Genomic DNA, 27621 nt, shown 5'->3' on the forward strand with positions numbered 1-27621 from the left:
AAAAATGCCAATAAAATGGTCAAACCTTGACAAACCTACTAAAAAAAAAGAAAATACAAACAAAAGTAAAACGGGGGTATATAGATCAATAGATACATAGCTCTAAACACTTAAAGAGAATAATATGAACAACACTATGCTAAGGTGTGAGTATTGATCTGTCCACAACACAGTTACACAGGAAATGTAAGTTTATTTTTCTATAATTCATCTCATTTTCTTCTTGAAGCCCTAGCTTATTGGAGAGGATGGAAACCTGATCTCAGCCACTTTGGAATTTCTTCCTTTGAGTCAAGGAAGGGGACAGGCAGAGGGGTGAGGAGGTGGGAGGTGGTCTTTGTGTTTCCAAGGAATGGGTGAGGGGAAGATACTCACCTGGTCCTCAATGTTATCTGTTCACACAGGTATCTTCTGAGATGTCCATCATTCAGTGTGGTCCTCAGTCATTGATCCATACTATCTGCGACTGAGATGTCTTCATTCCTGTCTGCCTAGTCCTTTCAGGTATGGTGGCTCTCTCCCTGTTGCATCCACGTCACATGTAGGAGCATGGGCATAATTCTGCTCCTCACTGCCTTGCAGGGGTACTAAATGCAAGCCTCTTTAAAGCCTGGTCAGCATAATCTCCCCTCCCAGTCATTTCTTTTCTGATATCGTGTGACTACTGCAAGGCTCAGAGTACAGCTTCTCTTTTCCCCTGCCTTAGGTTACTCATATTTGTGTGTATTTTTACTACTTCCCTGGTACTCTGTGAATCAGGATACAGGGCCTGTCTTTTGGGGATTTATCAATGTCTGTATTCTTATTACTTCCCCACAATATCCTCTTCTTCCTTAGTCTGGGGGAATTTCTTTCTAGTCTTGGTGTAGCTCAGGGTGGGGTTCTAGGGAGGTGAGATTGAGTCTAGTTCTTTCCAGTTATATTTCTCCCAAATATTTTATCTATATATGGAACCTTCTCTATTTCCGTAATGGCTTACATTTTTAGAAATCAAGTTCAAGAAGACTTCTTTTTTTCTGTTTACTACCCTAGTTTATCCCTTCCCTAAAACAACAAGCTCGCAACTGCCTAGCTGCTTAAAAGGAATATGGGAGGAGGGATAAGGAAAAAAATGAACTAACAGGTGAAAAAAACTTAATATTTCAAAAATACCCTGTCACATAAAAACTTGTTGAGATGACAAATGTGTGGAATACTACTTGCTAATTTCAAACACTTACTATGTACCATTGTTTTAAGAACTTTACATCTGTCAATCTAATCATCACAATAATAATTAAATAGGTATCATTACTATTCTGATTTTACAGATAAAGAAACTGAGATACAGAGATGTCAAGTAACTTAATTAAGTTTTGTTCAGTAGTGTCAGAGCTTGTACTCAAACCCAAGAAGTCTGGCTCTGTAGTGCACTTTCTAAACTACTATGTCTTTGGTTCTCAAATGACTCCCCAAGGAACATATGGAAATGCATAGGGGGTGTGATTTAGTGTTTATAAAGACTGAGGAAAGTTACTGGCATTTAGTGAATAAAGACCCAAAATGTTAAATGTCCTGTAGTGTGAGGATGGTCCTGAACAATAAAGAATTGACCCATCCAAAAGGTAGATAGAACTTATATTGAGAAACACTACACTGTACTGTACTACCTCTAAATTGCCAAGATTGACTCAAGAAGTTAAGAAAAAACTCATATAGATGACTATTCATGATAGAAGTTATAAATGTTATTAAAAAGTTGATAGGCAGATTTTCTACTTAGTTTTTCTTTAAGGTTTTCAGGGAATAAGTGAGTTTCATAATATATATAATAATCTCTTCTAGAATATGAAAGGATATAGAATGCCTCTTTTTTTAAAATTTTTTATTTCTTTTAACATCTTTTTTGGAGCATAATTGCTTTACAATGTTATGTTAGTTTCTGCTGTATAACAAAGTGAATCAGCTATACGTATACATATATCCCCATATCCCCTCCCTCTTGCATCTCCCTCCCACCCTCCTTTATCCCATCCCTCTAGGTGGTCACAAAGCACCAAGCTGATCTCCTTGTGCTATGCGGCTGCTTCCCACTAGCTCTTTACATTTGGTAGTGTATATATGTCAATGTCACTTTCTCACTTCATCCCAGGTTACCCTTCCCCCTCCCTGTGTCCTCAAGTCTATTCTCTGCGTTTGCATCTTTATTCCTGTCCTGCCCCTAAGTTCTTCAGAACCATTTTTTTTTTTAGATTCCATATATATGTGTTAGCATACAGTATTTGTTTTTCTCTTTCTGAATTACTTCACTCCGTATGACAGACTCTAGGTCCATCCACTTCACTACAAATAACTCAATTTCATTTCTTTTTATGGCTGGGTAATATTCCATTGTATATATGTGCCACATCTTTATCCATTCATCTGTCGATGGACACTTAGGTTGCTTCCATGTCCTGGCTATTGTAAATAGTGCTACAATATAATGCCTTTTAATTGATTTTATGAAGCTTATAAAACACAAATTAGATTTTTAGAAATATTGCTAGAGACAAAGGGGGACATTTCATTATGATAAAAGCATCAATATATATCTGGAAGATACAACAATTATAAATGTATTCACACTGAAGTGGGTTGAATAGTATCCTCCCCAAAATTCAGGTCCACCCAGAACCTCAGAATGTGACCTTACTTGGAAACAGAGTCTTTGCAGATGTAATTATTTAAGATCATACTGGAATGGGTTAGGGGGAGGGACCTAAATCCAATGACTGGTGGTGTTATAAGAAGAGGAGAAGGAATACATAAATGAATAAGGAAGAAGACCATGTGACTGCCAAGGCAGCAATAGGAGTTATGCTGTGCCCAAGCTAAGGAACATGTGGGGGCACGAGAGGCTTGAAGAGGCAAGGTAAGGTTCATCCCTAGAGTCTGCAGAGGGAATATTGGCTCTGCCAAGTCTGATTTTGGACTTCTAGCTTCCAGAACTGTGAGAGAATAAATTTCTGTTGTTTTAAGCCACTTAGTTTTTGATAATTTGTTATGACAGCCCAGGAAACTAATACACCTAATAACAAGCCCCAAGATACATGAAACAACAACTTACAGAATTGAAAGGAGAAATAGACGGTTCAAATTGTTGGGAAATATCAGTATCCTACTTTTAATAATTGATGGAAAAAGACAGAAAATCAGTAAGGATATAGAAGGCTTGAACAACACTGTCAACCAGCTTGACATAAAAATATATCTATATAACACTTCACCCACAGCAACAGAATACAAGCTCATAAATTATTCTCCATAAATGTAAAAGGATTGAAACCACTCAAAGTATGTTTCTCTGATCACAATAGAATTAAATTAGAAAAATCAACAATAGAAAGAAATTTAGGGGATCTCCAAATATTTGGAAATTTTAAAACACACTATAAAATAACCCATGGGTCAAAAATGAAATCACAAGGGAAATTAGAAATTATTTTAAGCTTAAAAGAATATCAAAATTTATGGACTGCAGCTAAAGCAATGCTAAGAGGGAAACTGATAGCTTTAAATGCCTATATTAGAAAAGCAACAGGTGTCAAGTCAACAATCTAAGCTTTTAACTAAGGAAACTAAAACAAAAAGAGCAAATAACCCTAGGCAAGCAGAAAGAAGAAAATGATAAAGATCAAAGCCAAACATTAATGAAATAAAAACCAAAAAAAAGTATAGAAAATCAGTGAAACCAAAGGTCATTTATTTGAAACAACAAACTGATTTTTGAGCAGCAAAATTCATAAACCTTTAGCTCTTCTGATCAAGAAAGAAAGGAGAGAAAAAACACAAAATAAGGAATGAAAGATAGGGCATGATTACTGACCATATAGAAACTAAAAGTATTATGAGAATATTATGAATGACTTTGTGCCAACAAATTAGACAGTTTAAATGGAGAAATTTTTATCAAGATGCAGATAACTAAGAGAAAATAGAAAATCTGACTAGAACAATAGCAAGTATAGAAAATGAATTGGTAATTAAAAATCTTCTCACAAGGAAAAGTGCAGGCCCAGATGGCTTCCCTGGTGAATTCTACCTAACATTTAATGAAGAAAGATTACCAGTCCTATGAAAACGTTTTCAGAAAATAAAAGAGAAACAGTTCCCAATGCACTTATGAGACCACTATCACCCAGGTATCAAAATCAGTCAAACACATCACAAGAAAATTGCAGAGCAATTATTCCTCATGAATGTATACACAAAATTTCTTAATGAAATACTAGGAAACTGAATCCAACAGTATTTAAAAAGGATTATACACTGTGTTCCAGGAATGTAGGTTTAGTACCCTCAAATCAATGAATGCAATATACCATATTAATCAAATAAACAACAAAAACCAGATTATCATGCCAGTAGACACAGAAAAAGAATTTGATGAAATCCAACACCTATTAATGATAAACCCTTTCAACACACTAGGGATAGAAGGGAACTGCCTCAACCTGATAAAAGGTATCTACATGCTTAATCATACTTTTTGAGGAAAGACAATGTTTCCCCCGCAAAAATGCTTTCTCCCCTAAGGTTGAGAAAAAAGCAAAGATGTCTCACATTTCAGTATGTGCTTGTGGTTCTAGCTAGTGCAGTGAAGCAAGAAAATTAAGTCATGCATATTGGAAAGAAAGACCTAAAACTTTATTTGTGTACATGTTCCTGAATATAGACAATCCTAAGTAATCTAAAGAAATAAGTAAACTACTGGAATAAACAAGTTTAGCAAGATCAATATAAAAAAATCAATTGTATTTCTATATGTTAGCAATGAATTGTACAACAATAAAATTAAAAAAACAATTCCATTCCCATTAGCATCAGAAAGAATAAAATATATAGGAATAAACTTAACAAAAGAAGTACAAGACATGGATTTCTGAAAGAAATGAAAGAAGATCTAAATAAATTGAGATATTCTATGTTCATAGATTAGAAGACTCAATATTGTTAAAATGGCCATTCTTCCCAATTTGATCTATAGATTCAATGCAATCCCTACTAAGGTTCCAGCAAGATTTTTTGTATAAATTGACAAGCTGATCCTAAAATTTGTATGGAATTTCAAAGGACCTAGAATAGTTAATATGACCTTGAAAAAGAACAAAGATTGAGGACTATTTGATTTTAAAACTTATGAAGCAACAGTAATCAAGATAGTGTGGTACTGGCATAAGGATAGACATATAGATCAATGAAACAGAATTGAGTCCAAGAATAAACCCTTACATTTATGGTCAGTTGATTTTTGACAAGCATGCCAAGGTAATTCAATGGGAGAAATGACATGTTTTCAACAGATGGTTCTGGGACAATATCCATGTGCAAACAACAAAACAAAACAAAGCTTAAATCCTTACCTCATGCCATATGCAAAATTTAACTGAAAATGGATTATAAGTTTAAATATAAGACCTAAAACTGTAAAACTTCTAGAAGATGACAAGGAAAAAACTTTTGTGACTGAATTGGATAAATATTTGTTGGATATGACAAGAAAAACATGATACATAAAAGAAAAATGAATAAATTTGACTTCATAAAAATTAAAAACAACTGCTCTTTTAAAGACACCATTAAGGAAATGAAAAGACAAGCCACAGACTGGGAGAAAATATTTGTAAATCATATATCTGATAGAGGACTTATATCTGAATATATAAAGAACTCTTACAACTTGTTTTTTACAAATTTCATAATAAGAAAACAAATAATCCAGTTTTTTAAATGAATGAAATATTTGAATAGACCTTTAACCAAAAAAAACATACAGTGGCTAATATGTACGTAAAAGATGCTTTACAACATTAGCTTTTAGGGAAATGCAAATGAAAACATTGAGATGTCACTACACAGCCACTAGAATGACTATCATAAAAAAGATTGATGATACCAAGGGTTGGCTGGTGAGGAAAGGGAGAAACTAGAACCCTCATATTTTGCTGGTGGGAATGTGAAACTGTGCAGCCACTTTAGAAAACAGTTTGGCATTTTCTTAAATAATTAAACATAAACTTACCATTGGGCCCAGCAATTCTATTCCTATATACCCATCCAAGAAAAACATAAATATATGTATACACAAAGACTTATATGTGAATGTTCACAGCAGTGTTACTTATAATAGGCAGAGATTGGAAACAATCCAATTTCCCATCCGGGGACAATGAGGGAAAAACACTGTCCTTCCACATGCAAAAGACATTTTACCCCTCTCAGCTTTCGTTGTTTTTTTTTTTTTTACTCCTCTAAGTTTTAGTTTCTTCATCTGAAAACTAATATTAGAAACTTCTGCCTGAGATCTAAAATAATCTGAGTAGAATTTCTAATATTCCTGGGTCCAAATACCCGGTTTTGGTGAAAGTAGAAACAAAACTCAAGTTCATAATATTTCCTTGTTAGCATAGGCACAAGTATGATGGTGACATTGATTAAAATACAAAATTAAGCTACTGTATTTTCCAACTAATGGGGCACAATATTCTTGTAAAAACGAAGCAAGCTTTGGGCAGTTCTGTTGTCCTAGGCTTTCTTACTTTTCTTTTTTAGCAATTGCTGACTAGGAAAGTAGAAACCAACATAGAGAGGGGAGAAAGAATATCTAGAGTGTGAGTGTAAAGTATGATTGGGATTGTAGAGATACAGGGATAGAGAACAACGTATATGTCCAGCCCCTCTGTATTCCAGGGTGTTCACATACATGCTGTGAACTGGGAAACTGGCATATTCCATAAACTGAGGGGGTTATATTTTTATTCTCATTTTCTAAATTGAGTATGCTATAAATACGTTATAGAGGTGGTCATTTAAAAAAGCCATCCCATGGATTAGATTTTTAAATGCCTTGTATAGAATTAGCAGAGCACTGTTTATGTCATTGATAACATTTGTTGATACCATCATCTCCATTTTTCAGCTGAAGAAACAAATTCAAAATGGTTGTGAGTTCAGGACTGAGTGATTCACTCAGAGCTGGCAGTGCTAGAAATAAAAACCCAGAGCACCTTTACTACTATCTGATTCTCTGCTGACACTCTTCTTAAATGAAATTCACAATTTCTAATAGGGAAAGCAGAGGCTGTAGGAGGAAGAAGGTGGGCCAGATGGAGTCTTTACATTCTCTCTCTCTCTCTCTTTCTCTCTCTCTCTCTGGTTCTGTGATCTGGGCATTCTGTTGTTCCAGGATCATAATGACTCCTACAACAGTCCAGCCCCTCTGGGATTTGAGGGGACTACAGCTTTTAGGTCCCGATTTCTTTATCAGTGCTTGACTGAACATTAGAATCACCTGGGGAATATTTTAAAACTCATCCCCAACAGGCCACACCTGAAACCAATGAATTAAGCTAGGCTCTTCTGCAGCCGGACCCAGGCATCAATATATTTTAGAGCTCTCAGGTGATTTCAATGTGCAGCCAAAGTTGAGAACCACTTCCCCTAAGTCAGTGCTTCTCAAACTTAAAATATTACTCGTCTAGGGATCTTAAATGCAGGTCTCAAGATGGAGCTCAAGATTCTGCATATCTAGCAAGCTCTCAGATGATGTCTCTGATGGTGGTCTGACTACTGCACTTTAGGTAGCAAGAATCGAGACTACAGGGCTTCCCTGGTGGCACAGTGGTTGAGAATCTGCCTGCCAATGCAGGGGACACGGGTTCGAGCCCTGGTATGGGAAGATCCCACATGCCGTGGAGCAGCTGTGCCCGTGAGCCACAATTACTGAGCCTGTGCGTCTGGAGCCTGTGCTCCACAACAAGAGAGGCCGCGATAGTGAGAGGCCCGCGCACCGCGATGAAGAGTGGCCCCCGCTTGCCACAACTAGAGAAAGCCCTCGCACAGAAACGAAGACCCAACAAAGCCATAAATAAATTAATTAATTAATTAATTTTAAAAAAAGAATCAAGACTACAGCAGTGATTCACAAGCCATCAAACCACTAGGGAAACTTGGAATAAACAGAGACATCAGTGCCTCACTCCAACCCATTAAAAACAACTTCCTCTGTTGGGTATAATTTTTGTTATTTATGGACCTCTTGAGATGAACAAATGACCACCAACAAATTCCAAGTAATCCAGGCAACCTGAGGATGGATGATACATGTGGCCCTACTGCCTCCTAAGATGTTTCAAGCCTGTTTACCCTGTGTGGTCATGACATCTAAGAAAGAGCACATACTTCCTTAGCTGAGGGTGATCCATAACCTGACCCACATAGGATGAAGACATCTCCTTCTGGACTTGGGAGACCTGAACTATGTAATTTTGGCCAGTACTCTTGAACTCTCCATGCTTTAGTTACCTTCTCTTTCTACCTCCCGCCTCCCCCCAGCCCCTGTGTCTCATGGAGGTACTATGAGAATAAATGACACAGGACAAGGAGATGGGGTGGGGGTGGAGGGCAAAAAGAGGAGAATCACATGACAAATGGTGTGATGAGAGTTCGTTGCCCGGACTGTCCGGCTCTGGTTTGGCAGTTCCATGCCAGCACAACTTCTGCACTGGATCCACTTTTCCACCATCTGACCGTGCTCCTGGGAGAGGCCCCACCTCACTGTGACTCGGAGTTTTGTGGGGGCCAAGTGTCCAAGAGGATTGAGGTTTGCTTGATACGTGGCATGTGAGAGACTCCTGAGGATGATTCCAGAACCGTGGGCCTCTGGCATCCAGGTCATTGAGGGACTGGAAGACTGCAGACTACATTCCAAAATCCATTGCCAGCTGGTCTAAGTATGGGATTTATTAAGATATCTACCCAGGAGTGGAATTGCTGGATCAAACGGCCCCTCCACCAGGAAGCCTACACAAGCCCCAGAACCAACCTTACCCACTGGGGGCAGACACCAAAAACAATAGGAACTATGAACCTGCACCCTGTGAAAAGGAGACCTCAAACGCAGTAAGTTAAGCAAAATGAGAATACAGAGAAATAAGCAGCAGATGAAGGAGCAAGGTAAAAACCCACCAGACCAAAAAAATGAAGAAGAAATATAGGCAGCCTGCCTGAAAAAGAATTAAGGGTAATGATAGTAAAGATGATCCAAAATCTTGGAAATAGAATGGAGAAATTAAAAGAAACATTTAACAAGGACCTAGAAGAACTACAGAACAAACAAACAATGATGAACAACGCAATAAATGAAATTATAAATTCTCTAGAAGGAATCAATAGCAGAATAAATGAGGCAGAAGAACAGATAAGTGACTTGGAAGATAAAATAGTGGAAATAACTACCACAGAGCAGAATAAAGAAAAAAGAATGAAAAGAATTGAGGACAGTCTCAGAGACCTCTGGGACAACATTAAATATATCAACATTTGAATTATAGGGGTCCCAGAAGAAGAAGAGAATAAAAAAGGTCTGAGAAAATATTTGAAGAGATTATAGTTGAAAACTTCCCTAACATGTGAAAGGAAATAGTCAAGTTCAGGAAGCACAGAGAGTTACATACAGGATAAATCTAAGGAGAAACATGTCAAGACACACATTAATCAAACTATCAAAAATTAAATACAAAGAAAAAATATTGAAAACACCATGGGGAAAGCAACAAATAACACACAAGGGAATCCCCATAAGGTTAACAGCTGATCTTTCAGCAGAAAGTCTACAAGCCAGAAGGGAGTGGCAGGACATATTTAAAGTGATGAAAGGGAAAAACCTACAACCAAGATTACTCTACCCAGCAAGGACCTCATTCAGATTCAATGGAGAAATTGAAACATTTATGGACAAGCAAGAGCTAAGAGAATTCAGCACCACCAAACCAGCTTTACAACAAATGCTAAAGGAACTTCTCTAGGCAGGAAACACAAGAGAAGGAAAAGACCTACAATAACAAACCCAAAACAATTAAGAAAATGGTAATAGGAACATACATATTGATAATTATCTTAAATGTAAATGGATTAAATGCTCCAACCAAAAGACACAGACTGGCTAAATGGATACAAAAACAAGACCCATATATATGCTGTCTACAAGAGACCCACTTTAGACCTGGGGACACATACAACTGAAAGTGAGGGGATGGAAAAAGATATTCCATGCAAATGGAAATCAAAAGAAAGCTGGAGTAGCAATTCTCATATCAGACAAAATGGACTTTAAAATAAAGACTATTACAAGAGACAGAGAAGGACAGTACATAATGATCAAGGGATCAATCCAAGAAGAAGATATAACAATTATAAATATTTATGCACCCAACATAGGAGCACCTCAATACATAAGGCAAATGTTAACGGCCATAAAAGGGAAATCGACAGTAACACAATAACAGTAGGGGACTTTAACACCCCACTTTCATCAATGGACAGATCATCCAAAATGAAAATAAGTAAGGAAACATAAGCTTTAAATGACACATTAAGCAAGATGGACTTAATTGATATTTATAGGACATTCCATCGAAAAACAACAGAATACACTTTCTTCTCAAGTGCTCATGGAACATTCTCCAGGATAGATCATATCTTGGGACACAAATCAAGCCTTGGTAAATTTAAGAAAATTGAAATCATATCAAGTATCTTTTCCGACCACAGCACCATGAGACTAGATATCAATAACAGGAAAAAAACTGTAAAAAAATACACACACACGGAGGCTAAACAATAGGCTACTAAATTACCAAGACATCGCTGAAGAAATCAAAGGAGAAATCAAAAAATACCTAGAATCAAATGACAGTGATTTGACCCAAAACCTTTGGGATGCAGCAAAAGCAGTTCTAGGAGGGAAGTTTATAGCAATACAATCTTACCTCAAGAAACAAGAAAAATCTCAAGTAAACAACCTAACCTTACACAAAGCAATTAGAAAAAGAAGAAGAACAACAACAACAAAACCCGAAGTTAGCAGAAGGAAAGAAATCATAAAGATCAGGTCAGAAATAAATGAAAATGAAATGAAAGAAACAATAGCAAAGATCAATAAAACTAAAAGCTGGTTCTTTGAGAAGATAAACAAAATTGATAAACCATTAGCCAAACTCATCAAGAAAAAAAGGGAGAAGACTCAAATCAACAGAAGTAGAAATGAAAAAGGAGAAGTAACAACTGACACTGCAGAAATACAAAGGATCATGAGAGATTACTACAAGCAACTATATGCCAATAAAATGGGCAACTTGGAAGAAATGGAGAAATTCTTAGAAAAGCACAACCTTCTGAGACTGAACTGAGAAGAAATAGAAAATGTAAACAGACCAATCACAAGCACTGAAATTGAAACTGTGATTAAAAATCTTCCAACAAACAAAAGCCCAGGACCAGATGGCTTCACAGGTGAATTCTATCAAACATTAGAGAAGAGCAAACACCTATCCTTCTCAAACTCTTCCAAAATATAGCAGAGGGAGGAACAGTCCCAAACTCATTCTATGAGGCCACCATCACCCTGATACTAAAACCAAACAAAGATGTCACAAAAAAAGAAAACTACAGGACAATATCACTGATGAACATAGATGCAAAAATCCTCAACAACATACTAGCAAAAGGAACACAATAGCACATTAAAAGGATCATGCACCATGCTCAAGTGGGATTTATCCCAGGAATGCAAGGATTCTTCAATATATACAAATCAGTCAATCAATGTGATACACCATATTAACAAATTGAAGGAGAAAAACCATATGATAATCTCAATAGATGCAGAAAAAGCTTTCGACACAATTCAACACACATTTATGATAAAAATTCTCCAGAAAGTAGGCATAGAGGGAACTTACCTCAACATAATAAAGGCCATATATGGCAAACCCACAGCCAACATCATTCTCAATGGTGAAAAGCTGAAACCATTTACTCTAAGACCAGGAACAAGACAAGGTTGCCCACTCTCAGCACTATTATTCAACATAGTTTTGGAAGTTCTAGCCACAGCAATCAGAGAAGAAAAAGAAATAAAAGGAATACAAATTGGAAAATAAGAAGTAAAACTGTCACTGTTTGCAAATGACATGACTATACTTGAGAATCCTCAGGGTGCTACCAGAAAACTACTAGAGCTAATCAATGAATTTGGTAGAGTGGCAGGATATAATATTAATGCACAGAAATCTCTTGCATTGCTATACACTAATGATGAAAAATCTGAAAGGGACATTAAGGAAACGCTCTCATTTACCATTGCAACAAAAAGAATAAAATACCTAGTAATAAACCTACCTAAGGAGACAAAAGACCTATATGCTATAAGACACTGATGAAAGAAATTAAAGATGATTCAAACAGATGGAGAGATATACCATGTTCTTGGATTGGAAGAATCAACATTGTGAAAATGATTATACCCAAAGCAATCTACAGATTCAGTGCAATACCTATCAAACTACCAACGGCATTTTTCACAGAACTAGAACAAAAAATTGCACAATTTGTAAGGGAACACAAAAGACCCCAAATAGCCAAAGCAATCTTGAGAAAGAAAAACTGAGCTGGAGGAATCAGGCTTCTGGACTTCAGACTATACTACAAAGCTACAGTAATCAAGACAATATGGTACTAGCACAGAAACAAATATAAATCAATGGAACAGGATAGAAAGCCCAGAGAAAAACCCACACACACAGGGTCACCTTATCTTTAATAAAGGAGGCAAGAATATACAATGGAGAAAAGACAGCCTCTTCAATAAGTGGTGCTGGGAAAACTGGACAGCTACATGTAAAAGAATGAAATTAGAATACTTCCTAACACCATACACAAAAATAAGCTCAAAATGGATTAAAGACCTAAATATAAGGCCAGACACAATAAAACTCTTAGAGGAAAACATAGGAAGAACACTCTATGACATACATCACAGCAAGATCCTTTTTGACCCACCTCCTAGAGAAATGGAAATAAAAACAAATATAAATAAATGGGACCTAATGAAACTTAAAAGCTTTTGCACGGCAAAGGAAACCATAAACGAGATGAAAAGACAGCCCTCAGAATGGGAGAAAATATTTGCAAACGAAGCAACTGACAAAGGATTAATCTCCAAAATATACAAGCAACTTATGCAGCTTAATATCAAAAAGCAAAATCCCATTCCAAAAATGGGCAGAAGACCTAAATAGACATTTCTCTGAAGAAGATGTAGATTGCCAACAAACACATGAAAGGATGCTCAACATCACGAATCATTAGAGAAATGCAAATCAAAACTACAATGAGGTATCACCTCACACCGGTCAGAACGGCCATCATCAAAAAATCTACAAACAATAAATGCTGGAGAGGATGTGGAGAAAAGGGAACCCTCTTGCACTGTTGGTGGGAATATAAATTGATACAGCCACTGTGGAGAACAGTATGGAAGTTCCTTAAAAAACTAAAAATAGAACTACCATATGACCCAGCAATCCCACTACTGGGCATATACCCTGAGAAAACCATAATTCAAAAAGAGACATGTACCACAATGTTCACTGCAGTACTATTTACAATAGCCAGGACATGGAAGCAACCTAAATGTCCATTGACAGGTGAATGGATAAAGAAGATGTGGCACGTATATACAGTGGAATATTACTCAGCCATAAAAAGAAACGAAATTGAGTTATTTATAGTGAGGTGGATGGACCTAGAGACTGTAATACAGAGTGAAGTAAGTCACAAAGAGAAAAACAAATACCGTATGCTAACACATATATATGGAACCTAAAAAAAAAATTGGTTCTGAGGAACCTAGGGGCAGGACAGGAATAAAGACGCAGACGTGGGGAATGGACTTGAGGACACGGGGAGAGGGAAGGGTAAGCTGGGACGAAGTGAGAGAGTGGCATGGACATATATACACTACCAAATGTAAAATAGATAGCTAGTGGGAAGCAGCTGCATAGCACAGGGAGATCAGCTCGGTGCTTTGTGACCACCTAGAGGGATGGGATAGGGAGGGTGGGAGGGAGACACAAGAGGGAGGAGATATGGGGATATATGTATATGTATAGATGGTTCACTTTGTTATACAGCAGAAACTAACACACCATTGTAAAGCAATCAGACTCCAACAAAGATGTAAAAACAAAAAAAAGTGCTGTGATGAGCTTTGTGCTAGTACCAAGAATGGGAGCTCCAAAGTGCCAGGAAGTCCAGACACTGCTGGGGGGGCAAAGGACGAACAGTTGCCCAGGACAAAGCCGAGGAGTCTCTTTGTCTTTGAGCTCTGATGCCTCCCCTTAGACTCAGTGCCCCTCATGCTCAGGCGCTTCTCCCCCATGATTCCCCAAGGACCATAGTGACCTCTCTCATATTCCTTCCAGAATCCCTTCACTTAATTTACTTTATGGAGGTGGATGCCTCCCAGCCTGTCCCAGCCATTTACATTTGACAGACGTATATTAGTGGTACAAGATTGAGCTATGAAATGGAGCAGGTCTTTTTTTTTTTTTTTTTTTTTTTTTTTTTGCGTACGCGGGCCTCTCACTGTTGTGGCCTCTCCCGTTGTGGAGCACAGGCTCCGGACACCCAGGCTCAGCGGCCATGGCTCACGGACCCAGCCGCTCCGCGGCATGTGGGATCTTCCCAGACTGGGGCACGAACCCGTGTCCCCTGCATCGGCAGGCGGACTCTCAACCACTGCGCCACCAGGGAAGCCCTGGAGCAGGTCTTTTATGTGGCTGCAGTCAGATTTCAGTTGGGGCTGTAGTCGTCTGAAAGCATGATTGGGCTGGACCACGAAGGTGGCTCCCTCACATGGCTGACTGTTGAGGCTGGCTGTCATCTGGGAGCTCATCTGGGGCTGTCAACCAACATGTGGCCTGTCCATGAGATTTGAGCTTTTCACAGCATAGTGGCTTATTTCTGAGGGAGAGAGAGTGTTCCAAGGTCAAGCATTCCAGGCAGAAGCTACAAGGCTTGTGATGACTACCTTCGGAAGTTCCAGGATGTCACTTTTGCTTTATTCTATTGATCAAGTCACTATAGTCAGCCTACTTCAAAGGGAGGGGAATTAGACTCTATTTCTTGATAGTGTGTGACGAGACCACTTTGTAAAACAGCATGCTGGATGGGTGATATGGTTGTGACCATCTTTGGAAAATGGATAAAACTCTATAGAACCCTACCTAAAAATGTCAGCTCCCTGCCCTGATGCTTCCCATGTCCCTTTCCTGCTTTATTTTTAAAATGTCTAAGAATACATAGCAAATAGTAGGCACTCAATATGACAACTAATTCCAAAATATGTTGAATGAATCATCAATCAAATAATATCTCAGGTGCTGTAATTGGCACAGGGACTGTGCAGCTAGTACAGTGCTTTGCCCTTTTAGAGCCTCAATACATGTGTGATGGATTACCAAACTTAAAAATGCATAGAAAATAAAAACATCTCACTGCCTAATAAAAACCAGTCACTGTCAAGAGCTTCGACTGTAGCAACATTCAGTTTTCCTACAGTCCAATATTTCATACATTATACAGCCCTAAACCACTGTTTGTTTGAAGAACTTGGTCTTCCATACTTTAGCTGAGAGCCAGTGACTTTGATCTGTCATACAGCAGCAGAGCCACTGGGAAAAATGGCCTGCGCCCAGCCAAGGCCACAAAGCAGAGTGTTTGCGGACCAAGGTCTATGGCATCAAAGAAAGCTAGGTGGTCAGGTTGGGGTGCCCCCCCTCAGCTCACTCCTCTTGGCCCTGAGGGACTTGGGATGGGTATTGGGAGGTAAAGCACCTCTTTGTGCCTCCCATTTCCTCACCCTTTTGTCAATGGACTTTGCTATGGCCTTTGGAAGCTAGGTCTTCCCATTGGATTCTGCTTTTGTATGTTTAAGTAGAAAAACTTTTCACATGTTGTGTTCAAAAACATATTATCTTTATTCTTAGTTTATGGTTTAGTTTTTAATATTTTGATCAGTAATCAGTTTGGACTTATTGTGATATATACTGGATGAGAATTTTAAAAATCTTTCCAAAATGTTTACCCAAATGTCCTGACACCGTTTATTTAATAATCTATCCTTTCCCATTGATTCATGATGCCATTTTTATCTTATACTTTTTAGTGGTTTTGAAGCAAGAGAACAACAAATCTATGTTTTAGAAAGAATACTGATTGCAAGAGATAGGAGCAGAATACTTGCTGCTAGAGCCACGTCAGATGTTAATTTGAGAAACACAAGGTGTTGGTCGGTTTGGAGCATTTCCTCTGGGGACGGGCACTGGTTCTAGGGTGGAGGAGCAGGGGAGGTTCAAGCAGAAAAGCTGAGCTCAAAGTGTGGTCTGTGGACTTACAGAGTCCAAGGCGCTTTCAGGGGCTCTGAGAGATCAAACACTTTCATAAAAGTACTAAGAGGTTATTTTACTTTTTCACTGTGTTAACATTTGCACTGATAGTACAAAAGCAGCAGTGGGTTTTTACTTACCAGCAGTTTTCTGCTGATAACTTAGCATGAATCAAGGCAGTGGTACCAAACTGTGCTAATAATAGTCATTGTGTTCTTTGCTGTCATGTGCTCACAGTAAAAAGAAAAAGAAAGAAAGAAAGGAAGAAAGAAAGAAAGCCAGTTTCAAAAAGAATGCTCTTGATGAGGCAGTAAAAAGCATTAATTTTATTAAATCTCCATCCTTGAGTATTCATCTTTTTAATATTCTGTGTGACAAAATGGGAACTGCACATAAAGCACTTCTGCGTGCTGAAGGACAATGTTTTCTCAGGGAAAAGCACCGTGTGTTTGTTTGAGTTTCAAGCTGAAATAGCTGCTTTTTCACGGAACACCACACTTACTTCAGGGAAGGACTGACAAACATGGTTACCCAGCCTTGAGTATTTGGCAGATGTTTTCTCTTAAATGAATGAAGCGAGCTTGTCACTTCAAGGAAATAATCTGACTGTATTTGTTGCCACTGACAAAATATGAGTAAAAACTCAGAATTTTAGAAAACCTGTATCCACTACTCATTTTCCTCCTTTTTCTCACATCATGGGTTTGACAGTTTCCCCAAACTTAATAACTTTTCTGATGAGATTAATAGTGATATTAATGAATATGGATTTTTAAACATTGTATAATTGAGTTAACTTTTTGAAGATCTGTGTAATTCAGTAGACCAGTATTTTTCAGATAATTGGTGCATGATGTTACAAAGTCATGCATGGGTAAAAGAGCCATTTAAAGTGCAAGATAGGCTAATGGATTTTAGCATAACAGAGTATGAAAATTGATACGATTTCAGGTTCCACATTGCAGCTAACATTTTTGTTATCTGAATTGTGGGCAATTTATTTGTTTTTAACTGTAAAATATGCATGACAAAATATGCATAACATAAAATTTATCAACCATTATTAAATGTATAGTTGAGTGGCATTAAGTACATTTACATTGTTATGCATTTATCACCACCCTCCATCTCCAGAACTTTTTCATCATCTCATACTGAAACTCCATTCCCATGAAACAATAACTCCCCATTCCCCTCTCCCACCAGGACCTGAAAAAGCTATTAAAATATTGTCCCCCTTTTCTGGGACTTCCCTGGTGGCGCAGCGGTTAAGAATCTGCCTGCCAATGCAGGGGACATGGGTTCGAGCCCTGGGCCGGGAAGATCCCACATGCCGTGGAGCAACTAAGCCCGTGCGCCACAACTACAGAGCCTGTGCTGTAGAGCCCGCGAGCCACAACTACTGAGCCCGTGCGCCACAACTACTGAAGCCCGTGCGCCTAGAGCCCGTGCTCCGCAATGAGAAGCCATCACAACGAGAAGCCCACGCACTGCAATGAAGAGTAGCCCCCGCTTGCTGCAACTAGAGAAAGCCCTCATGCAGCAATGAAGACCAGACACAGCCAAAAAAAAAAAGAAAAAAAATGTTTCCCTTTTCTAACTATATGTCTGTGTGAGGCTGGATTTTCTTCATATACTTCAATTTAGACAACTTACCACAACAGATTGAATGCAGAAGCTGATATAAGGAGTGATCTGCATTAGTTTCCCATTACTGTGTAACAGATATCCACAACCATAGCAACTTAAAACAACACGCATTTATCAGTTTCCAGGAGTCAGGAGTCTGGGTTCAGGTGAGCTTCTCAGGGTCTTTGCTCAGGGTCTCACAAGGCCAAAATCAAGACATTACCCAGAGGTGCAATCTTACCTGAGGCTCAGGGATCCTCAGTCAAGTTCGTTGGTTACTGGCCGAATGCAGTTGGCAAAATTTGCAGCACCAAAGTCCCTGGCTCACTGTTGGCCAGGGACTGCTCTCAGCAACCAGAGGCTACCCACAAGTCCTTGGCACGTGACAGCATTGGTCCTTGCCTCTCACAACACTGCAGCTCACTTCTCCAAAGCCAGCAGGAAAATCTTACTCCAGGTATTTCCCTGGACGTCCAGTGGTTAAGACTCTGCACTCCCAACGCAGGGGACCCGGGTTCTAACCCTGGTCAGGGAACTAGATCCCGCATTCTGCAACTGCAGATCCCGCATGCCACAACTAAGACCTGGCACAGCCAAATAAATAAATAAATATTAAAAAAAAAAACCTTCAGTCTGCTATGATGGAGTCTTGTATAGCAGTGTAATCACGGGAGTGACTATATCCTCACCTCTGCCAGATTCTTTTGGCAAGAAGCAAGTAACAATAAATTGAGTATAACCTTTAAAACTTGTGAATCACTAGGTTGTACCCCTGAAACTTATGTCATATTGTACATCGACTGTATACCTCAATAAAAAAGGAAGCAAGTAACAGTTTCTCCCTCATTTGCTTGACTCATTGGGGTCACCTTAGGGTGTGTCCATCATTCCAGACGTTAAAGATACGTGCAAAAACGTAAAACAATGCCACTCTTCTTCCTATTTAAAAAATGTGTAATTAAAAATATGTTATTCATGCTAATATGTAATGAGTTTCTAGTTATTTTAAATCAATTAGTAAAGCATTATACTTTTCAATTTAGTGTCTAATAAAGTAAATATTGATAGATATAATCCATGTAAACACAGCTCTTTGGGCTCTTTAATAGATTTTAAGAGTATAAAGTGTCCTGGGAGAACTGTTAATATAATTAATCCTAATGGCAAACAGATTATGAACACCAAATAGCTGGAGTTTCCCAAAAGCTTTTGCTGACCCACAGAAATACATGTTACGTTGTGACCCAGTATACATATACGTATGCATATACATATATACACAGATGCATAACCAAGGCAAAAGTTTCATGAAGTAATACTTATTCTTACGTGTAGTGCACATTTCTACTGATTGTTTGTCTTCTAAAAGTTCCTGGTCACAGTCCAACACATTGATTTCATAAACCACTCCATAGGCCAGGACCTGAAGTCTGAAAATTCTGACTGATCATTAGAACCACTTGAAAAGCATTTAAAAATATAGATTTCCAGGGCTGATAACTATGTATATGAACAGGCAAGGTCAAGGAAAGAGGGAATCTATGTTTCTCCTCCCTTGAAACACTGCTGTGAGAACAAGGCTGGGTGGTTACTTTTCTGACGATTAACTGATTTTGACTACCAAAGGACTGAGTCGTGAGAGTACACATTCTGTGTTATTCAGCATCAGACAAATTCTAAGCAGAAGTGTCTCCAGGCAAAGAGAAGAAGTTACTGAAGTGTCCAGGGCTGTGCTTCTGGCAGCTCTGAGCTTGCTACATTGTTCCTGGCGGGTGGGATCCTGCTGAGAAAGAATCAGTTTTCCAGGAATCCAGAGAAGTAGATTAAAGTCACTGCCACAGAGGCGGGAGGCCTCTGCAGCCGATGAGAAAGGGGTTCACGTTCTGGTATGACCTTGGAAACGTCATGAACGATCTAAAACTCTGCCTCCTAATCCATAAAGTGGGAAGAAAGGTGCCTATCTGGCTGTGTCATTTGTGAGGGTCAGTGAGGTGCTGGTGCCTGGCACACGCTGTAAGTGTCCCAAGATGGCAGGCAGGTGGTTTCCTTGCTGCCCTTGGCGGTAGTTTGCCATTTGAAGTTGGCCAAGTCACTGAGGTCCCGGGGATACTGGAAACAGTGCTGCTGGCTTGTCTACCTCCCAGGGTTGGTGTGAAGGTCAAATGAGAAAGTGGACGGAAGGAAGAAAATGTGATGTGCTGTTAAGAGGAGGCTCCCAGAACAGAGCTGGAGAACAGAACCTATGCCGTGGCGACGGGCCCTGGGGACCCAGAGGTTAGGTGAGCAGGTGCAGAGCAAGAGCACACACGTGCCACATGTCCCAGCAAGGAGCCTCTGAACACGTGGGGTGGGATGCAGGGAATAACCCCCTTCTGGTTGCAGGCGCTTCGTGTGCCTTAATCTCAACTCATCCCACCACAACAACGTCATGGAAATATTACTACTCAAATGAGAAAACTGAGACTCAACCAGGGTGAATAACCGGCCAAGGTCACGCAGCTTGTAGATGACACGGTAGATGCCGCACTTGTGCAGCTGGGAGAGGATGGGATGCTGCCCAAACTTGCCGATGGGGGTGCCCTGGCTGCGTGGGGCTGGGAGGACCAGTGCACTGCTCACCCGTGGGGACCCGGCAGCCAGCTGGATGGGCCCTCTAGCTGAGCCTCCCATGACCACCAGGGGGCCTTCATGGGACCTTCTGCACATGAGGAGCTTGGTTCCCAGGACTGGCTTGTGTCTGAAGACTGCCCAGTGGATCAGAGTGTGACACCAGTGACAGCAGCTCCACCCTCCCATTCACCTTTGCCAGCTGCCTCATGGTCATGACACTAGTCACAAGAAGAGAAGAAAGGGTCAGTAGCTCCGCTCCCCAGCCACTCCCTCCCGCCTACTAGATTCCAACTCTCTCTCTCTCTCTCTCTCTCTCTCCCCCTCTCTCTCTCTCTCTCTCTCTCATACAGCCACATGAATAGTTTCTACAACAGACACCAGATAATTGTCATCCTACACGATTGTATTCTTCCAGGTTTATAAGAAACAGTGCTGATTCCGTCATCTTCTCCATCTTTCCAGCTGCTATAAAATGGTATTTGCAGCACTCTTTACAAGATACATCTCATCTCATCTCCAAGCATCTCCTGATGCTGCTAAGCAAAGATGATAAACATCTATGGATAAGCAACCTTGCAACCATCTGTCTCTAACATAAGATAACATAGGTCATGGTAATTTCTCCAAAGTGCACATCCATCCTCTATTGAGATGAAACCATTCAGGCATATGGTAAATTCAGATAGATTCAAGATGTGACAACAGAGAATTTCCTGAGTCCCCCAGAAAGAGTAACCTAAAACAGTGGTTCTCAGCCTTGGCTGCACAATGGACTCACCTGGAGAGCTTTAGAAAAACTGATGCCTGGCTCCCATCCCGAGTTTCTGATTTACTTGCTCTCGAGTGCAGCTGGGTGCCAGAGTATTTAAAAGCTTCCTGGGTGATCTGATGTGCAGCCAAGCTTGAGAACCACAGATCTAAAAGATTGGGGAAATTGGGCTCAAGAACAATGATTAAAGGACCGGATCTGGTTATTCCAGAGGCAGGAAGGTGACAACTACTCTTCAGTGTCTCCCATCGACTTTCTGGTATTTGTGCTAATTGAAGGGAAGACTGTCATGAACACCTGTCAGATCTTACATTTGAAAGTTCTTTTATAGTTTGCAAAGCATTTGATCTTATTTTAACCTCTCCATAATCCTGGGAGGTAGGCAGGGTAACCATGCTTACAGGAGAAACAGGAGCCTCAGAGAGCTGAGTGATTTGCAAAGACATAAGTGGGAGAACCATTTTGGGAGAACCATTATCCAGAATTTCTGGCAGCCCAAAAGTCCAAACAGTTTTATTTGCACTATTAAACTCCTTTGTCCTCCCCAGAACAAAGTCTGTTCATGGGTAAAAGATAGGAAACCTTTTAAGAGAAGATGAAGTGACAGAGAAAAAAACCAACCAAAATGAAAAGTTCCTCAGAAAGCAGGTAACAGGGAGCTGTCTTCATATGAGTGACAAAGAGCAGTGGTTATTGCTTTATTTTTTCCTGTGTACATAGGGCAGAAGATTACTATGTCAACAGAAGGTTAGATAAGTGAAGGAACTTTCTAGCTTTCTCATGCATGAGCCCTTCAGCTGGAACCTTATATGTGGCCCTTGAAACAAGAATAAAGTGGGAGGCGGGACTCTGAATTACCTCAGTATGGGATTGAAGGTAATATTAAGTTCTTTGAAAGAACTAAAATGATCTTACAAGAGTCAGTAACAAGGAAAGCCGTTTTAATATAAGCTATTCAAATTTGCAAAGAATAGGTCTCTGAGATACTAGGTTGCTCTCATTCACAGCTAGAGTAAACTTTGGAAGCTGTTTTGTTTTTTTTTTTTAAAGTACGCGGGCCTCTCACTGTTGTGGCCTCTCCCGCTGCGGACCACAGCTCTGGACGCGCAGGCTCAGTGGCCATGGCTCACGGGCCCAGCCACCCCGCGGCATGTGGGAGCTTCCCGGACCGGGGCACGAACCCGTGTCCCCTGCATCGGCAGGCGGACTCTCAACCACTGCACCACCAGGGAAGCCCTGGAAGCTGTTTTTTTGCAAGAACATCTTACGTGTTTTCCCATCCGCTTTCTTTTAGCAACAGCAGCCCCCCTTTTCGCTTCATGTGATCCTAGTGGAGCTGCATTCTTGTGCTTCAGGCCCTCAGGTGGGCTCATGAATCACCAGCAATGGTAACTGGTCCAAGGGTGGCATGCATCCCAAGCAGGTGCTATCACAGTGTGTGTTGGTCACAGATCAGTAACCCTAGCGTCCGCAAAGAAAACCCCCAAATCTCAGTGGTTTAACAAATAAATGTGTATTTGTAATTCACGTAAGTCCAATGTGGCCTTCCATGTGGTCTTTCAGGGACCCAGGCTTCTTTCATCCTGTGGCTCTCCTCTCTTTGGGAGCCTCAGAACCCTCTCTGTTCAGCTAGAAAATGGGAAAAGAGGACAGAGAATCACTTTGGGGAGGTTTTTATGGACCAAATGAGAAGTGGAGCCTTCCACATCTGCTCACATTCCATTGGCCAGACTCACTGACATGGCAGGGGAGGCTGAATGCCATCTAGTTGTGATCCCAAGAGAAGGAAGAAGCAGGCTTGGTGACCAGCTAGCCAGGCTCTGCCACAGGGCCTTTCTCTGGGATTGGTATCTGGAGGTTGAGGTGCTAAACTGGGGTCATGTCAGCCTGGAGCACCAGCAGCCATCTTTCCTGGATGCAGAGGGGAAGTGTGACCTCCTAGAAGAAAAGTAAACCACCACACAGAGGGAGGCAGAGCCAGGAGAGGGAGAGCAAGAAAAGAAGCAGAAAGGGGTCAGGGAGGAGGGGGGGGGAGGAGGGAGAATACATTGTGCTGCATGAGCACCTCTGGTCACTGACAGCCCTGGGGTTCTCAGTTGTGGATGCCATCAGGACCAGCCACACAATTTGCAGCTACATAAGTGCAAAATTAACCCAGGAGCCCCTATTAAAAAATTATGAATTTCAGGACAGTGACAGCAATGCATTAAACCAAATAAGGGGCCTTTCTGCGTGCAGGGACCTGTATGACTGCACAGGTCACACACCCACAGTGCTGGCCCTGGGGGTTACAGATGCCCTTTGGTGCTTCTGCCAGTTTGATCTGGATTTCTCTCACCATCAACTAAAACTCCTGATCGCGCTAGACTCTGTTGCCAAGAGGCTGTAAGCTCTCCAGTTTTGTAAATGATAAGAACTCTGCAGTGTGTTCCTGAGTCCTAGGGTGGAGCTCTGTATACAGTGGATGTCACTAGATGCTGATTGCCTGGAGGCAGTCAGTAGGCAGGGCCCGGCTGAGCTCTGGAGCCTTCTTTGGGTTCTAGGATTCTATGAATCTACCTAGAGATGTATATGTCTTTTGGCAAGAGATATGTTTCCCAAGTTTGTGTATACTTTAGTTCTTTGTAAATTAGATCCTATTTTCAGTACTTACTCTTTAAGGAACTCCATGGGGAATCGTTTTGTCAGGCCAAGAACCATTCCTTTCAAAAGCACAGATTCTCCTAAATTGAGTTTGCCTAAAGTGGGGCACACGCATGCTGTCACCTAACCCCCTCCTCTCAGTTCCACAACCAATGCCTGCTCCAAAGAGCCGTCTCCAAAGGCTCCAGCCCTGCCCCAATATCTCTGCATACGACCCAGCCCTCACCTCCAGACAAAATCAAGGTTTCACCAAAGAGGTTGAATCACACATGTACCCCTCTCTCCAACCCCTAATGGAGGTGACTGGATTACGTGGCACTCTGTGGCTTCCCTTAGGGAAATGTTCCTGGTCATTTCTGTGTCATCTTCTGGCTCCCAGAAAGAATTAATGTAAGCATTTATCTGGTCAACCTGACTAGAGCTGATCTAGACCTGAGCACAGGGAAAGGACAGTATTTCTAGAGTCCTTCCCTGATCCTCTCTCTCCACAGAGAATCTGTTTCTAGGAAGGTCAAAATGTTTAGCAGAAGTGTCTCTCTCAAGACCCACATTGAGCAAGGAAGGGCATTGGCAAAATAAGGGATTACAGTCGTCCCTCAGTTTCCCCAGGGGTTGGTTCCAGGACCCCCAGGGATACCCAAATCTGTGGATGCTGAAGTCTCTTATACAAAATGGCATAGTATTCGCATAAAATGTAACACACTTTAAATCATCTCTGGATTACTTACAATACCTAATACATTGTAAGTGCTATGTAACTGCTGTGTAAATAGTTGTAAGTGAAAGGTAAATGCTGCATAAATAGTTACCGGTGCGTGGCAAATTCAAGTTTCGCTTTTTGGAAATTTCTGGAATTTTTTCCCCCAGATCCATGGTTGGTTGAACTTGGGGATGTGAAGCCCATGGATCCAGAGGGCCGTCTTTATAGCACTCTGGATTCATTTCAAGACTACACACACCTAGGTCATTTTGATCAAAAGTGCCCTTGGGAAATCTCACCTCCTCTAGGAAGCCTTCCAGAGTAATTCAGAGAAGAGTCAAAAGCTGTTTTGTCTTGTCTGTCTGGAACACCTACAGGTAACCACACCCCTGCCCCATCTCCTTTATGGTGACTACACACAGAGGCTCTCAGTAAATATTTGATGAATGAATGAATGGATTCTTAAGAAGTGTATTGACCACTTACTATGTGCCTGGCATATCTTGGGAGATACAAACTCAAGTCAGACATGGACCCTGGCCTCACAGAACAAACAATCTAATGAATGATGTCAATACATCATAAACCCCTCAATTCTCACTCGCAGCTTCACTCAGCCCCTGTCCTGTGTGAGCTCCAAGTTGGTGTTCACATGCACCCATGCATTAAGGCACATTTTAAAGTACGTACTCTGTGCCCAGAAGGTGGTAGAGACCCAGAGATGAAAGACCTGGTTCCTGCACTTAAGGATTTCACAAACTACTAGAGGCAGTGGCCTGGCAGGGAAGGGGAGGAATGAAGCACATACACTTCCATCACTGTGTGGTAAGTACAGTGATGAGGATTTTGGGGGCTGTTCTGAGTGCACGTAGGATCTATAATGCTGAGAAGCAGTGAGGCATGTGGAAGGAAGCCTGGCTTCCAGTCCACGTGGGCCACTTGCTTGTAACCTAAGATAAAACATAATGCACCTCACCACAGGGTCACGAACAAATGAGATGAGGTGGGTAAACTGTAAAGGACCATTCAAATGTTAATTATTAAAGGAATTTTCTTGCTGACAAAGCCATTTCTGTCCATAGCAATATTGTTGGACTGGCTCACTTGAATAAAAGATGTATTTCTCCCATCCCTGAAGCTGCACTTTGGAGCAGCTTAATTTCCTACTGGCTTGATTTTTTTTCTACTAAAGGAGAGGCTAACCTCAATCCACTCTGCCCTGTGTTCCAGAGCCTGGATACCTTAGTGAGAGCCTCGCAGAGGTCCACAGCTCCAAGCAAGGGCCGGAAGTAGTTCTAAGCAGTTAGCTTCAGGACTTGGCTACACGGAGAGGAATGACTTGTTCCTGGAATGGAATTCTCCCCACACACCAAATGCTAGCTGGGAGGGGAGACCAGGCTAGAGAACTTCCAAGCTTGACTGCAGGGCTTTGGGAATGTTTCATTTGTTCCAGCAAGGGATTTGTAACTGGAACGCAACACAATCAAGTGTGCTAGAAAACACTCCAACTTCTCTTAGCTTTTGAATGCCTTTCTCTGTAATACAAACACTCTTGGACATCTTTAGAAACCTTAAAAAATCATTTTGCTGTTTTTGCCTTGATTATGATAAAGTCATGATTTGTAGTCAGTGTTTTTATTTTTAGATTAGCATCTTACGAAATACAGTAATGCTAATTTAATACAATAGGTAGTAATATTCATAAGGAAACAGATGCCAATCTCTCTATTTAACAAATGAAGCAACGTGTTAAACTGATTTAAAATAACTGTCTAAAAATGATTTGTTGTTGAATAAATTTTCAAATAACCTATTGTGTTTCGTTGGGGAACCACATGAATATTAAGACAGACTGAAATTTCGCTACGTGTTGAATGATGGCATCAAAAACAGATAAAGTTTTTTCACTACCTACTGTATAGAATTCTTGAGATTTCCCTCGAGTTATTTTGATAAATTTTAGTGTTTTGTTTCTAAATGGCAAGAAAAGAGGAGAAGGTTTTCAGTTGCTGTTTGCATGCATGTCTCAAAAAATAAGACACATAGGGCTTCCCTGGTGGTGCAGTGGTTAAGAATCTGCCTGCCAATGCAGGGGACACGGGTTCGAGCCCTGGGCCGGGAAGATCCCACATGTCACGGAGCAACTAAGCCCATGCGCCACAACCACTGAGCCTGCGCTCTAGAACCCGCGAGCCACAACTACTGAGCCCGTGTGCTACAACTACTGAAGCCCACATGCCTAGAGCCTGTGCTCCGCAACAAGAGAAGCCACTGTGATGAGAAGCCCACGCACCGCAACGAAGAGTAGCCTCGACTCGCTGCAACTAGAGAAAGCCTGCACACAGCAACGAAGACCCAACACAGCCAAAAATTAATTAATTAAAAAAAAATAAGACACATAGATGTGAAGAGTATTTTCACCAAATGAAAAGTCAAATTAGAGATACTGTCTATATTGATTTTTTTTTTTTTTTTTGCGGTACGCGGGACTCTCACTGTTGTGGCCTCTCCCATTGCAGAGCACAGGCTCCGGAAGCGCAGGTTCAGCGGCCATGGCTCACGGGCCTAGCCGCTCCGCGGCACGTGGGATCTTCCCGGACCGGGGCACGAACCCGTGTCCCCTGCATCGGCAGGCGGACTCTCAACCACTGCGCCACCAGGGAAGCCCTATATTGATTTTTGATGTTACTTTTCAGGGTATTAGAGAATTTTGCTTGCTCTGGAAGAACTTTAATCAAATGAAAAAACCAAGGGTCTGAGTAAAGAGCATCCTTAGGCTAATTTGCAGAATTGTTATCATTTATGTGCAGCCATTAACTTATTGCATACTAACACTCATGTTTCATAAGCCCTCTTTTAAAACAACATTTCATTGTGGAATTAAACACTATATGACCAAGAATAAAACAAACTACAGCTTTCTTGTCAATATGTGGGGCTTGATTAGATCCTCATTCAAAGAAATAAACTGCAAAGATCATTGGTTGGGAATAGAGAAATTTGAATATGGTTTGGGTATT

At 40.7% G+C, this 27621-nt stretch overlaps 1 long non-coding RNA gene across 1 annotated transcript in view; it reads left to right on the plus strand.

The window, feature by feature from the left end:
* Window positions 1–26607, plus strand: part of LOC114898515 — a 27708-nt gene extending 1101 nt beyond the window's left edge. The window contains exons 2-3 of the long non-coding RNA XR_003794392.1: window positions 405–504; window positions 25832–26607. This is a non-coding gene — a long non-coding RNA (uncharacterized LOC114898515). The remainder of the gene's footprint in view (window positions 1–404; window positions 505–25831) is intronic.
* Window positions 26608–27621: the final 1014 nt, after the last annotated feature.

Source organism: Monodon monoceros, unplaced genomic scaffold, assembly GCF_005190385.1.
Source record: "Monodon monoceros isolate NGI ecotype Baffin Bay Population unplaced genomic scaffold, NGI_Narwhal_1 Super_Scaffold_18, whole genome shotgun sequence".
Taxonomy (NCBI): Eukaryota; Metazoa; Chordata; class Mammalia; order Artiodactyla; family Monodontidae; genus Monodon; species Monodon monoceros.